This window comes from Mirounga angustirostris, unplaced genomic scaffold, assembly GCF_029215605.1.
Source record: "Mirounga angustirostris isolate CCGP_5_RB_7025 unplaced genomic scaffold, mMirAng1.0.hap1 SCAF_7, whole genome shotgun sequence".
Taxonomy (NCBI): Eukaryota; Metazoa; Chordata; class Mammalia; order Carnivora; family Phocidae; genus Mirounga; species Mirounga angustirostris.
This window is the reverse complement of record NW_026991715.1, coordinates 9,370,904-9,384,439: the sequence shown is the minus strand read 5'-3', so window position 1 is coordinate 9,384,439 and position 13,536 is coordinate 9,370,904.

Here is a 13,536-nt window from a genome sequence, read left to right as displayed (position 1 = left end):
CCCTGGGCCTAAAACAGAGCCTACTTCCCTGACACACCTGTTGATTCAGTAAGCATTTCTCAATCCTGACTCGTGTTTTGAACATATTATTCCTTTAATCCTCCCCACCACCCTATAAGAAAGGCGCAATATCATCCTTTCTATGATGAGGAGGCCAGGACCTTAGGATGAAGCTTTACTTGCCCTGGAGCACCCTGACAGTGACAGACCACACACTCTCAACACAACTGTTCTGCAACCCTGAGTGCTCATAAACAAAAGGTTTTTTTCTAATTTAAAAAGACAGATATAGGAAGTAAAAGGTGAGAGCCCCCCCTCCACCCCACACCCCCACACCTCATGCGGCCACACCATGAGGTGGACATACTTATTTTCACCATAAATTCGATCACTTTATGCATCCACATTTTTTTCTTTCTTTCTTTTTTAAAGATTTTTTATTTATTTATTTGACAGAGAGAGACACAGCGAGAGAGGGAACACAAGCAGGGGGAGGGGGAGAAGGAGAAGCAGGCTTCCCGTGGAGCAGGGAGCCCGATGCAAGGCTTGATCCCAGGACCCCAAGATCATGACCTGAGCCAAAGGCAGACGCTCAACGACTGAGCCACCCAGGTGCCCCTGCATCCACATTTCATTTCTGTGACATGCACCTTTCACTTCTGAAATGTATCCCATGACAAGTTTTCCATTTTGGCCAATTTGGATTGGATGGCTTCCATCACACCATCCAACTTCTCCAATCTTGCAATAGCGACGTGATTTCTCTAAATTTACTCATACCTTTATTGCCTATACAACAATACAATCAGTAAGTTCAATTTCTAAGATGCAAGTTACATGTGTCCTAAGCTACATTAAAGAATTAGGTAAACAATAAGGATGCCTCTGGGTCACTGAAATTATTTTGCACACTACAATTGTCACCTGTGCATTCCCTAGGAGACAACTGCTTCCTCATGTTTTGGTTTTTCTGTTTTATTTTGTCTTAAAGTTTCATAACAGTTTTATTGAGGTACAATTTATATGCAATAAAATTCACTCATTATTAAGTGTACATTTCAATGATTTTTAGTCCAATATTCAGAGTTCTGCAACCATTATTTGAACCCACTTTTAGAACAGTTCCGGGGGGTGGGGAAAGATGGCGGAGGAGTAGGGGACTCTATTTCAACTGGTCCCCAGAATTGAGCTGGATATCTACCAGACCACTCTGAGCACCCACGAAACCAGCCTGAGATATAAGAAGATCTGGATCTCTACAAACAGAATATCTCAGGCAGTTGGTTTTGAGGTATGAAGCAGGGAACCGTAATTCCGCGTGCAGATATCAGAGGATAAACGGCAGCGGGAGGGTGCCTGGCCATGGGGATCCTACACCTATGGTGAGTGACAGTCTCGCGTGCTGCGGAGGGGGCACAGACTCGCAGACCAGTGGTGGCAGGGAAAGGACTTTAGGGCAGCCTCCGGGCCAGAAACCCGGAGCGGCGGGGTCCGGGGCTTGCAAACTGGGAGCAGCTGGCGGTTTTAGAAGCACAAAGGGCAGAGACGTGCCCCGACCTGGAGGCAGGACTGGGAGCACTGCGAAGGGGCACACAACCCAGGACACTGCAGTTTATAGCAGCACGGACAGAAACAGAGATGGTGTGGCCTGGAGAGCTCATTGAAGAACAGACTGCAATCTCTCTGGTCAGAGGCAGAGGGTTGGAAACGGTCTCTTCTGCTCTGACACGTGGAAGAGACACAGAAAGCCACCAGGGAAAGCCACCAGAGAACAAAAGCCCCAAAGACTGGTTCCCACTGAGCCCATCCCCCACCACAGGAGGGCAGGGCAACTCCACCCAAACAGGGTTGCCTGAGTAACAGCGTGGCAGGCCCCTCCCGCAGAAGACAGGCTGGGGAAACAAGAGGCCAGCAACCCTAAGGTCCTTAGAAAACAGGTGCATCTTGCTTGGGTTCTGGTCAATAATTTGGACTCTATACATTCCCTCAAACACCCATCAACAGAATGACTAGGAGGAAGAACCCCTAAAATAGAAAAGATTCAGAGATTATGACTTATGCTGCAGATTTACAAATGGATGCAGGTATAACCAAGATGTTGGAATTGGAATTCAGGCTAGCAATTGTGAAGACAATGGCTAGAAAGGAGAAATCAATTAATGGCAACATAGAGTCTCTAAGGACAGAAATAAAAGGTGAATTGGCAGAACTTAAAAATACTATCAATGAGATCCAATCCAATCTAGATAATCTAACAGCTAGGGTAACTGAGGCAGAAGAGCGAATAAGCGACCTGGAAGACAATATAATAGATAAAAAGGGAAAAGAAGAGGCCAGGGAAAAACAACTCAGAATCCATGAAAATAGAATCAGAGAAATAAGTGACACCATGAAGTGTTCCAATGTCAAAATAATTGGAATTCCAGAGGGAGTGGAGAGAGGGGACTAGAAAATGTATTTGAGCAAATCGTGGCTGAGAACTTCCCTAATCTGGGGAATAAAACAAACATTCGAGTCCTAGAGGCAGAGAGAACCCCTCCTAATATCAAGGAAAACAGGCCAACACCACGGCATGTAATAGTAAAACTTGCAAATCTTAGAACCAAGAAAACCATCTTAAAGGCAGTTAGGGCGAAGAGATTCCTTACGTACAGAAGGAGGAACATCAGAATAACGTCAGACCTGTCCACAGAGACTTGGCAAGCCAGAAAGGCTTGGCAAGACATATTCAGGGTACTAAATGAGAAGAACATGCAGCCAAGAATACTTTATCTGGCAAGGCATTCATTTAGAATGGATGGAGAGATGCAGAGCTTCCACGACTGGCAGAAGCTGAAAGAATATGTGACCACTAAGCTGGCCCTGCAAGAAATATTAAGGGGGGTTCTATAAAAGGAGAAAGACCCCAAGTGATATACAACATGATAAAAATTAATTCATATCTTTCAATAATCACTCTCATTGTGAATGGCCTAAGTGCTCCCATAAAATGGCACAGGGTTCCAGATTGGATAAAAAGACAGGACCCATCCATATGCTGTCTACAAGAGACTCATTTTGAACCTAAAGATACATCCAGACTGAAAGTGAAGGGATGGAGATCCATCTTCCATGCCAGCGGACCTCAAAAGAAAGCTGGGATAGCAATTCTTATATCAGACAAATTAGATTTTAAACTAAAGTCTGTAATAAGAGATACAGAAAGACACTATATCATTCTTAAAGGGTCTATCCAACAAGAAGATCTAACAATTGTAAATATCTATGCCCCCAACATGGGAGCAGCCGTCTACATAAGCCAACTGTTAACCAATATAAAGAGTCATATTGATAACAATACCTTAATTGTAGGAGACCTCAATACTCCACTTTCAGCAAAGGACAGATCATCTAAGCAAAAAATCAACAAGCAAACAAGAGCTTTGAATGATACACTGGACCAGATGGACCTCATAGATATTTATGGAACATTCCACTCTAAAACAACAGAATACTCATTCTTCTCGAGCGAACATGGAACTTTCTCCAGAATAGACCATATACTGGGTCACAAATCAGGTCTCAACCAATACCAAAAGATTGAGATTATTCCCTGCATATTCTCAGACCACAGTGCTCTAAAACTGGAACTCAATCACAAGAAAAAATCTGGCAGAAATTCAAACACTTGGAAGCTAAAGACCACTCTGCTCAAGAATGTTTGGGTCAACCAGGAAATCAAAGAAGAACTTAAACAATTCATGGAAATCAATGAGAATGAAAACACATCTGTCCAAAACCTATGGGATACTGCAAAGGCGGTCCTAAGGGGGAGATACATAGCCATCCAAGCCTCACTCAAAAAAATAGAAAAATCCCGATTTCACCAAAAAACTCTACACCTTAAAGAACTAGAGAAAAAGCAAAAAACGATGCCTAAGCCATGCATTAGAAGAGAAATAATTAAAATTAGAGCATAAATCAATGAATTAGAAACCAGAAACACAGTAGATCAGATCAATGAAACTAGAAGTTGGTTCTTTGAAAGAATTAATAAGATCAATAAACCACTGGCCAGACTTATCCAAAAGAGAAGAGAAAGGACCCAAATTAATAAAATTATGAATGAAAGGGGAGAGATCACAACTAACACCAAGGAAATAGAAACAATTATTAGAAATTATTATCAACAACTATATGTCAATAAACTGAGCAATCTGGATGAAATGGAGGCCTTCCTGGAAACCTATAAGCTGCTAAGACTGAAACAGGAAGAAATTGACCACCTGAATAGGCCAATAACCAGTAACGAGATGGAAGCAGTGATCAAAAACCTGCCAAAAAACAAGAGTCCAGGCAGGGCCTGATGGATTCCCTGGGGAATTCTGCCCAACATTCAAAGAAGAAATAATACCTATTCTACTGAAGATGTTTCAAAAAATAGAAAGAGAAGGAAAACTTCCAACTTCATTCTATGAGACCAAGATTACCTTAATCCCCAACTCAGGCAAAGACCCCATCAAAAAGGAGAATTTCAGACCGATATCCCTGATGAATATGGATTCCAAAATCCTCAACAAAATCCTAGCTAATAAGATCCAACAATACATTAAAAGGATCATCCACCACGACCAAGTGGGATTTAACCCCGGGGTGCAAGGGTGGTTCAACATTCGCAAATTAATCAATGTGATAGAACACATTAATAAGAGAAGGGAGAAGAACCATAAGGTCCTCTTGATTGGTGCAGAAAAAGCAATTGACAAATACAACATCCTTTCCTGATTAAAACTCTCCAGAGTATAGGGACAGAGGGAATATTCCTCAAGTTCATAAAATCCATCTATGAAAAACCCACAGCGAATATCATTCTCAATGCGGAAAAGCTGAGAGCCTTTCCCTTAAGATCAGGAACACGTCAAGGGTGCCCACTCTCACCACTGTTGTTCAACATAGTACTAGAAGTCCTAGCAACAGCAATCAGACAGCAAAAAGAAATAAAGGTATTCAAATTGGCAAAGAAGAAGTCAAACTCTCTCTTTTCACAGACATGATACTTTATGTGGAAAACCCAAGACTCCACCCCCAAATTACTAGAATTCATCCAGCAATTCAGTAATGTGGCAGGATACAAAATCAATGCACAGAAATCAGTTGCTTTCTTATACACTAACAACGCAACTGTAGAAAGAGAAATTAGAGAAATGATTCCATTTACAATAGCACCAAAAACCATAAGATACCTCGGAATAACCCTAACAAAAGAGGTAAAGGATCTATACTCTAGGAAATACAAAACACTAATGAAAGAAATTGAAGACACAAAAAGATGGAAAAATATTCCATGCTCATGGATCGGAAGAATAAACATTGTTAAAATGTCTATGCTACCCAGAGCAATCTATACCTTCAATGCCATCCCGATCAAAATTCCAATGACATTTCTCAAAGTGCTGGAACAAACAATCCTAAAATTTGTATGGAATCAGAAAAGACCCCAAATCGCCAAGGAAATGTTGAAAAAGAAAAACAAAGCTGGGGGCATCACTTTGCCCAATTTCAAGCTATATTACAAAGCTGTGATCACCAAGACAGCATGGTACTGGCACAAAAACAGACATATAGACCAATGGAACAGAACAGAGAACCCAGATATGGACCCTCAACTCTATGGTCAAATAATCTTCAACAAAAGCAGGAAAAAACATGCAATGGAGAAAAGACAGTCTCTTCAATAAATGGTGCTGGGAAAATTGGATAGCCACATGCAGAAGAATGAAACTCGACCATTCTCTAACACCATTCACAAAGATAAACTCAAAGTGGATGAAAGACCTCAATGTGAGAGAGGAATCCATCCAAATCCTAGAGGAGAACATAGGAAGTAACCTCTTTGCCTTCAGCCACAGCAACTTCTTTCAAGATACATCTCCAAAAGCTAGTGAAACAAAAGCAAAAATGAACTTTTGGGACTTCATCAAGATAAAAAGCTTTTGGACAGGAAAGGAAACAGTCAACAAAACAAAGAGGCAACCCACAGAATGGGAGAAGATATTTGCAAATGACACTACAGATAAAGGGCTGGTATTCAAGATCTATAAAGAACTTCTCAAACTCAACACCCAAAAAACAAATAATCAAGTCAAAAAGTGGGCAGAAGTTATGAAAAGACACTTCTCTGAAGAAGACATACAAATGGCTAACAGATGAAAAAATGTACATTATCATAAGCCATCAGGGAAATCCAAATCAAAACCACATTGAGATACCACCTTACACCAGTCAGAATGGCAAAAATGGACAGGGAAAGAAACAACAAATGTTGGAGAGGTTGTGGAGAAAGGGGAACCCTCCTACACTGTTGGTGGGAATGCAAGTTGGTACAGCCACTTTGGAAAACAGTGTGGAGGTTCCTCAAAAAATTAAAAATAAAGCTACCCTATGTCCCAGCAATTGCACTCCTGGGTATTTACCCCAAAGACACAGATGTAGTGAAAAGAAGGGCCATATGCACCCCATTGTTCATAGCAGCAATGTCCGCAATAGCCAAACTGTGGAAAGAGCTGAGATGCCCTTCAACAGATGAATGGATAAAGAAGATGTGGTCCATATATACAATGGAATATTACTCAGCCATCAGAAAAGATGAATACCCAGCTTTTACATCAACATGGATGGGACTGGAGGAGATTATGCTAAGTGAAATAAGTCAAGCAGAGAAAGTCAATTATCATATGGTTTCACTTATTTGTGGAACATAAGGAATAGCATGGAGGACAATAGGAGAAGGAAGGGGAAAATGGGGAGGTGGAATTGGAGGGAGAGATGAACCATGAGAGACTCTGAGAAACAAACAGGATTTTAGAGGGGAGGTGGGAGGGGGGATTGGTTAGCCTGGTAATGGGTATTTAGGAGGGCACATACTGCATGGAGCACGGGGTGTTACATGAAAACAATGAATCATGGATCACCACATCAAAAACCAATGATGTATGGTGACTAACATAACATAATAAAATTAAAAATAAATAAATAAATACCTGCAAATAATAAAAAAAGAACAGTTCCACTATCATAAATAAATATTTCCTGCATGCCCATTTGCAGTCTATCCTGGCTTTCTTCCTGCTTATCTGTCTACAGATATGACTTTTCTGGAAATTTCACATAAATAAATGGTAGGAGTGGAATTGCTAGATGGTAAGTTTACCTTTGCTATACCAAATTGTCAAACATAGAGTTTATACTATACATGCTATAGCCAGCAATTCCACTACCAGATATATACCCCCCAAAATAGAAAACCTGTGTTCACCTAAAAACTTGTACACAAATGTTCATAGTAATAATGTTATTCATAATAGGCAAAAAGTGAATGGGTAACCAAAATGTGGTATATCCATACAAAGAAATATTATTATTCAGCCATGAAGAGGACTGAAGTGATATATAGTATAATATGAATAATCCTCAAAAACATCATGCCAAATGAAACAAGCCAGACACAGAGAATTGTATGATTCTACTTATATGAAATATCCAGAAGAGGCAAATCCATAAAAACAGAAAGTAGATCAGTGGTTGCCAGGGACTGGGAGATGGAGGGAGTGGGAGCGACAGCTAACGGGGAGAGCGACAGGGTATGTTTTGGGAGTGATGAAAGTGTTCTGGAATTTAATAGTGGTGATTGTTGTTTAATGTGATGAATATACTAAAAACATATTAGAGATAAAATATACTAAAAACAACTGAATTTTACAATGTGATGAATATACTAAAAACATACTACACATAAAATATACTAAAAACAACTGAATTTTACACTTTTAAAAGGTGAATTTTATGATCCATGAATTTTATCTCAACTTAAAAATGCAACAAAGAAAACATACTACTGCTTGTAACAACATGAATAAATCTCAAAAATATAATATTAAGAAAAGTAATTCAGACACCAAAGAATACATACTAGGTGATTCTATGTATGTAAAGCTCAAAAACTGTTAGAAATCAGGATTGTGATAACATTTGCGGATAGTGGATATTGACTGGGAGGGAACACAAGGGGGCTCCGCTGGGCTGCTGGTAATGTTCTATTTGTTGATCTGGGTGATGATTACATGAATTTTAAAAAGCATATTAAAATATCAAGAGAAAAAATCAATTGACCCTAATGTAATGTCTGTTTTTGCACTATTATATGTCTGACTTTATACCACCCATCTTGATTACTATAGCTTAATAAGAAATGTTGAAATCAACATGAAATCTAATTTTGTTCTTTCTCAAAATTGTTCTGTCTAATCTAGGTCTATTTCATTTCTATATCATTTTTCAAATGAGCTGGTCAATTTCTACAAAAAAAGCCTGCTGGGATTTGATAGCAGTTGTGATGAATCTCTAGAACAATTTGGGCAGAACTGCCTTCCTAAAGAATAGACTCTTCCACTCTATGAATATGGACTGTCTTTTCATGTTATAGACCTTTATCTCCATACTGTTTTGTAGTTTTCAGAGCACAGGCTTGTAATTCTTTGTTTATAGTTTATATTTATTAAGTATTTTCTTCTTTTTGATGCTATTATGAATTGGATTGATGCCCCAATTTCATTCTTAATTGTTTATTGCTAGTATAAAGAAATACAATTGATTTTATATATTGATCTTATATTCCGCAATCTTTCCAAACTCATTTATTAGTTCTAATACAGGTTTATGTGTGTGTTTTTAAAGATTCCTTAGGACTTTATACATGCAAGAGCATGTAGTCTGCTAATAAAGACTGCTTTATAGACATCAGGGTGCATCCCTTTGAGTTAGTATTTTTGTATTCTTTGGGTAAATAGCAATAATATAATTTTTGGATCATAGGGTAGTTTATAGCAACATTATCAACAGTAGCCAAATTATGGAAACAGCCCAAGTGTCTATTGACTGATGAGTGGATAAAGGAGAAGTATATATAGAGAAAGAAATATATATATATATACAACTCAACCATAAAAAAGAATGAAATCTTGCTATTTGCAAAGACAGATGGGGCTGGAGAGTATTATGCCAAGCCAAATAAGTCAGAGAAAGACAAATGCCATATGATTTCACTCATATGTGGAATTTAAGAAACAAAATAAATGAGCAAAAGGGGAAAAAAGAGAGAGACAAGCAAACCAAGAAACAGACTCTTAACTATAGAGAACAAATTGATGGTTATCAGAAGGGAGGTTGGTCAGGGGATGGGTTAAATAGGTGATGGGGATTAAAGGAGTGTGCTTGCTGTGAAGAGCACCAGGTGATGTATGGAAGTGTTGAATTGCTAAATTGTACACCTGAAACTAATATTACACTGTATGTTAACTGAAATATAAATAAAAACTTTTTAAAAAAGTGTTTTACTTCTTCCTTTCCAGTCTGATGCCTTCAATCTTTTTTCTCACTTCCAGTACTGTGTTGAAATGAAATGTTGAAGATATCCTGGTCTCATTCCAAAACATTCAGTCTTTCACCATAAGCATGAAGTTTGCTGGCTGTAGTCTTTTGTACATGCACTTAATCAGCCTGAGAAATTTCCCTCCTATTTCTACTTTGTTGAGGGGGCTTTTTTTTCTTTAATGTAAGCTGCACACCCCACATGGGGCCTAGAGCGGGGCCTGAACTCATGACCCTGAAATGGAGACTGGGTCAGAGATGGAGACTGAGGCCAAGATGAAGATGGAAGCTGAGTTTAACAGCCTGACACTTAATGGACTTAGCCACCCAGGCACCACCAGGGCTCTTCTTTCATAGGCAGAAGTAGACAGGACTAGATAGAACCAGAATGAGGTGGGGGATGGGGGGTGAGCACTGAGGAAATGCTGAGTATGGAGGGTGGTGAGTTGACACAGTAGGACAGTTGATCAGGGGATGCTGGTTCTGGGGCAGAGCCATTTCAAAGTTTGCTCAAGGGTGGTCAAGGTCTGGGGGTCTGTGGGGAAGGGGAAGTTGACTGAAGTTTAGTCAACTCAGGTTAACAGGCATTTTGTCCAGATTGGTTAGTTCAGCTAGTCTTTCTGAGTCTGAGAGGTCATCGCAAGTCACATGGGGAAGGCTGGCTCCTTGTGATGAAGGATAGTTGGAAAGCTGGCAGGCAGGGACAAGCCCCCGCTCCAAGAGGAAACCACCCTTAAAAGGATTTTACACCATCCTGGAAGGAGCCCTCCACCCTTTCCCAGGTGACAAAAACTTGATTGGATGACAGGCGCAGGGAGGGTTAATCAGATTAAAACAGCCCACCAACAAGCCCATAAAAACCCCTAGACTTAGAAATTCCCATGGCAACCTTCTCAGTTCCCCTCCTTCCTCGGGAACTTTGCTATTGTTCAATAAACCTTGCTTTGCTGCCCACCATTTTTCTACCTCGTCATTCTTTGAAGGTGTGTGACCAAGAACCGTGGGCACAGTCGGAGAAAAAAATCCTGTAACACTTGCAGCAAGCCACTTCCTAGAACACAGGAGGGTGGGAAACTGCTGTTTTCCAGGAACACTCCATCAGGTAAAGTTCAGGGTCAGAGATCCTGGAGATCCTCTCTTTTTGGGCTGCAGGCCTGCAGCACTAAGGAAGCCTCTCCACAACCCAAAACATGATTCGAGGATGGTTTTTCTATCTCCCTGGGCCACCTGTCTTGCTTTCCCCTACTTTCTTTCAGAAATGCTTCCTACTGGGCGCCTGGATGGCTGTCATTAAGCATCTCCCTTTAGCTCAGGTCATGATCCTAGGGTTCTGGGATCGAGGCCCACATCGGGCTCCCTGCTCTGAGGGAAGCCTCTTTCTCCCTCTCTTACTCCCCCTGCTTGTGGTCCCTCTCTCGCTGTGTCTCTGTCAAATAAATAAATAAAATCTTAAAAAAAATTTTTTTGCTACTATCCAACCCTCTTTTGTCCCACCTTAGTTGATGGCTCAATTCCTCTGGGAACTGAGATCACCAGCTTTTATCTCTTCCTTCCTTAGGACAAAGGATAAAAATGAAGGGATTCAGAACTGTGCAGTGATGAGGTGCAAATCCACCCTGCTCTGCAGGAAGGAGCCTCTCCACCCTCCCACCTCCTACACTTGCCTCTCTAAGATGAAATGTACTTCCTCTAGTCCCTGGCCGAATGCCACTTCTTCCCGTCTGCTGCCAGAGGACAGTAACACAGAAAAGCTCTCTCTCCCCTGGCAGTTCTGAGAGGCAAGGTCAAAGCCTGACTGTCTGTGTGCTCAGCACATACAATGGATTAGGTCATTTGTCTTTTTTGTTTGTTGTTTGCAAACCTTTTTATTGAAGCCTAACACAAAGAAAAGCACACAAATCCGAAGTGTACCCCTCAATGAATTTTCACAAAGGGAACATATCATGTAACCCAAACCTGTATGGAGAAGTAACATATTCCCAACACCACAGAAGATCCTTCATGCCTGCCCAACCCCCTGGGGTTACACCCAAATGTAACTCCAGCCTGAGTTTTGCTTTTGAGCTCTAGGTGAACAGACTCATGTAGTGTTGATGAGGGAGCAGAAGGCTCGCTGAGGACAAAGAAGAAGCAGGCACCCTACACCCCGTTCCCCCCCCAACCCCCCCACCCCCCCCCACCCCACCCCACCCCCACCCCCGCCATGTGGTATGTGTGACATTCCTCAGGCACTCCTGGCTGCCCTAAAGGAAAAACAAATGGTTAACTGATAGAGATCACAGTCTTGCAGGACAGGAGTTTCCCTCAGTTTACTTACAAAACCCTTAGCAATAGCTTCTGAAAGGAAATGTAAATAAAACTGAATTTCTTCTAAACCTAAAGCCAATTGACAAGTACGTGTGATAGGAGGAATGTAACATCCCTTCAGGAAACTCCCAACGGTCTTCATGTTAGTGCTTCATTAGAGGGGAAAACAGCCTTGGCTTGACAATAACCAGACCTCTAGTAACCTGAGAGTTTTTAGCATATGACAATCCTTCTGAACACCCCCTTTGTCCTCACCTCCCCAGTTCCTGAGTGTATAATCAGCCGCCCCTCACAACTCCGGGGCAGCAGCTCTTTCTGCCCACGGGTCCGTCCCTGTGCTTTAATAAAATCACCTTTTTGCACCAGAGACGTCTTAAGAATTCTTTCTTGGTCGTGGGCTCCGGACCTCAGTTATATTCTAAAACTTCTAAAACTTCATACTGATGTAGCCTATATTTTTTTAAGAATCAGTTTGCAATATAGAGGGGCACCTGGGTGGCTCAGTCAGTTAAGCGTCTGTCTTCAGGTCAGGTCATGATCCCAGGGTCCTGGGTTAGGGTTAGGGATCTCTGGGCTCCCCGCTTTCCCTCTGCCCCTCCCCCTCTGCTCATGCTCTGTCTCTCACTTTCTCTCTCTCAAATAAATAAATAAAATCTTTTTTAAAAATTTGTAATATAAAAATAAATGTGCTGCAGGGTGCCTAGGTGGCCCAGTCATTTGAGCATCCAACTCTTGGTTTGGCTTAGGTCCTGATCCCAGTGTCCTGGGATAGAGCCCCATGTCAGGCCCCGTGCTCAGGGCAGAGTCTGCTTGTCCCTCTCCCTTCCGCTCTGCTCCTCCTCTGATACGTTTGCGTGCGCGCTCTCTCTCAAATAAATAAACAAAATCTTTTTTTAAAAAAAAAGAAAGAAATGTGCTGCTTTATGGACACAATAATAAGATACAGAAGCTTATCTGATAATTACTGTAATTTTCTAAATACTAAGGAGCATAAATGGTAATTCAAGGTATCTGCATCAACTACAGTGTAATATGAAAACGTCTGAGGTTTCCACTGGCAGTGGAGTTATGAGTCCTGTCAATCTTACTGGGGTCTGTAGCCTGCATTCATAATAAAAGAAAAGACTCGACTTCAGTTAGTGATGAGGAAAAATATGAGTGCTGATGTGAGAAACAAAGTCAGAGAAAAATTATTAAATTTCTGTACTACCTAGAGCCCACTGACAAGTCCTAGAAACAAGCAGAGTGACATTCCTCTAGGGACTCAACTGCCCCGATGTTAATACTTCGCTAAAGGCAAAATGCAATCCTAGCCTGAGCCACACCAGGATCCTCTAAGTCTACTTTAACATATAAAAATTCCTTTGGAAACTTCATTTATCTCTAAATGCTCCCTCCAAGATACATGTTGGCAATCATCTCCCCGCATACAACCCACCGATATACATCTGAAGGGTCTCATGACTAAGGTTTTATTAGATGGTAATAAATGACCTTTTCCCAAAAACAGCTAGCCTCTCAGGGTCCTGGAAATCTTGCTTCCAAAATTCCTTAGAGACTTATGCTATCCATAACCGCTGGCCCCAACTTGAATGTATATAATGGGCCACCCCTCGTGACCCCAGTGAAGCTCTTTCTGCCCACAGGTCCTGTCCCTTTTTAAAACTACCTTTCTGCACTGAAGACCTCTCAAGAATTCTTTCTTGGCCCTCAGCTTCATCATCTGCTGCTATTTTTTCCCATCCAGGTTCACAGACCCCTGACTGCTATTGACCACCCCTAGAGTAAGCGAACCTCTCTTCGTGTTACTTGGTTGAGTTTCTC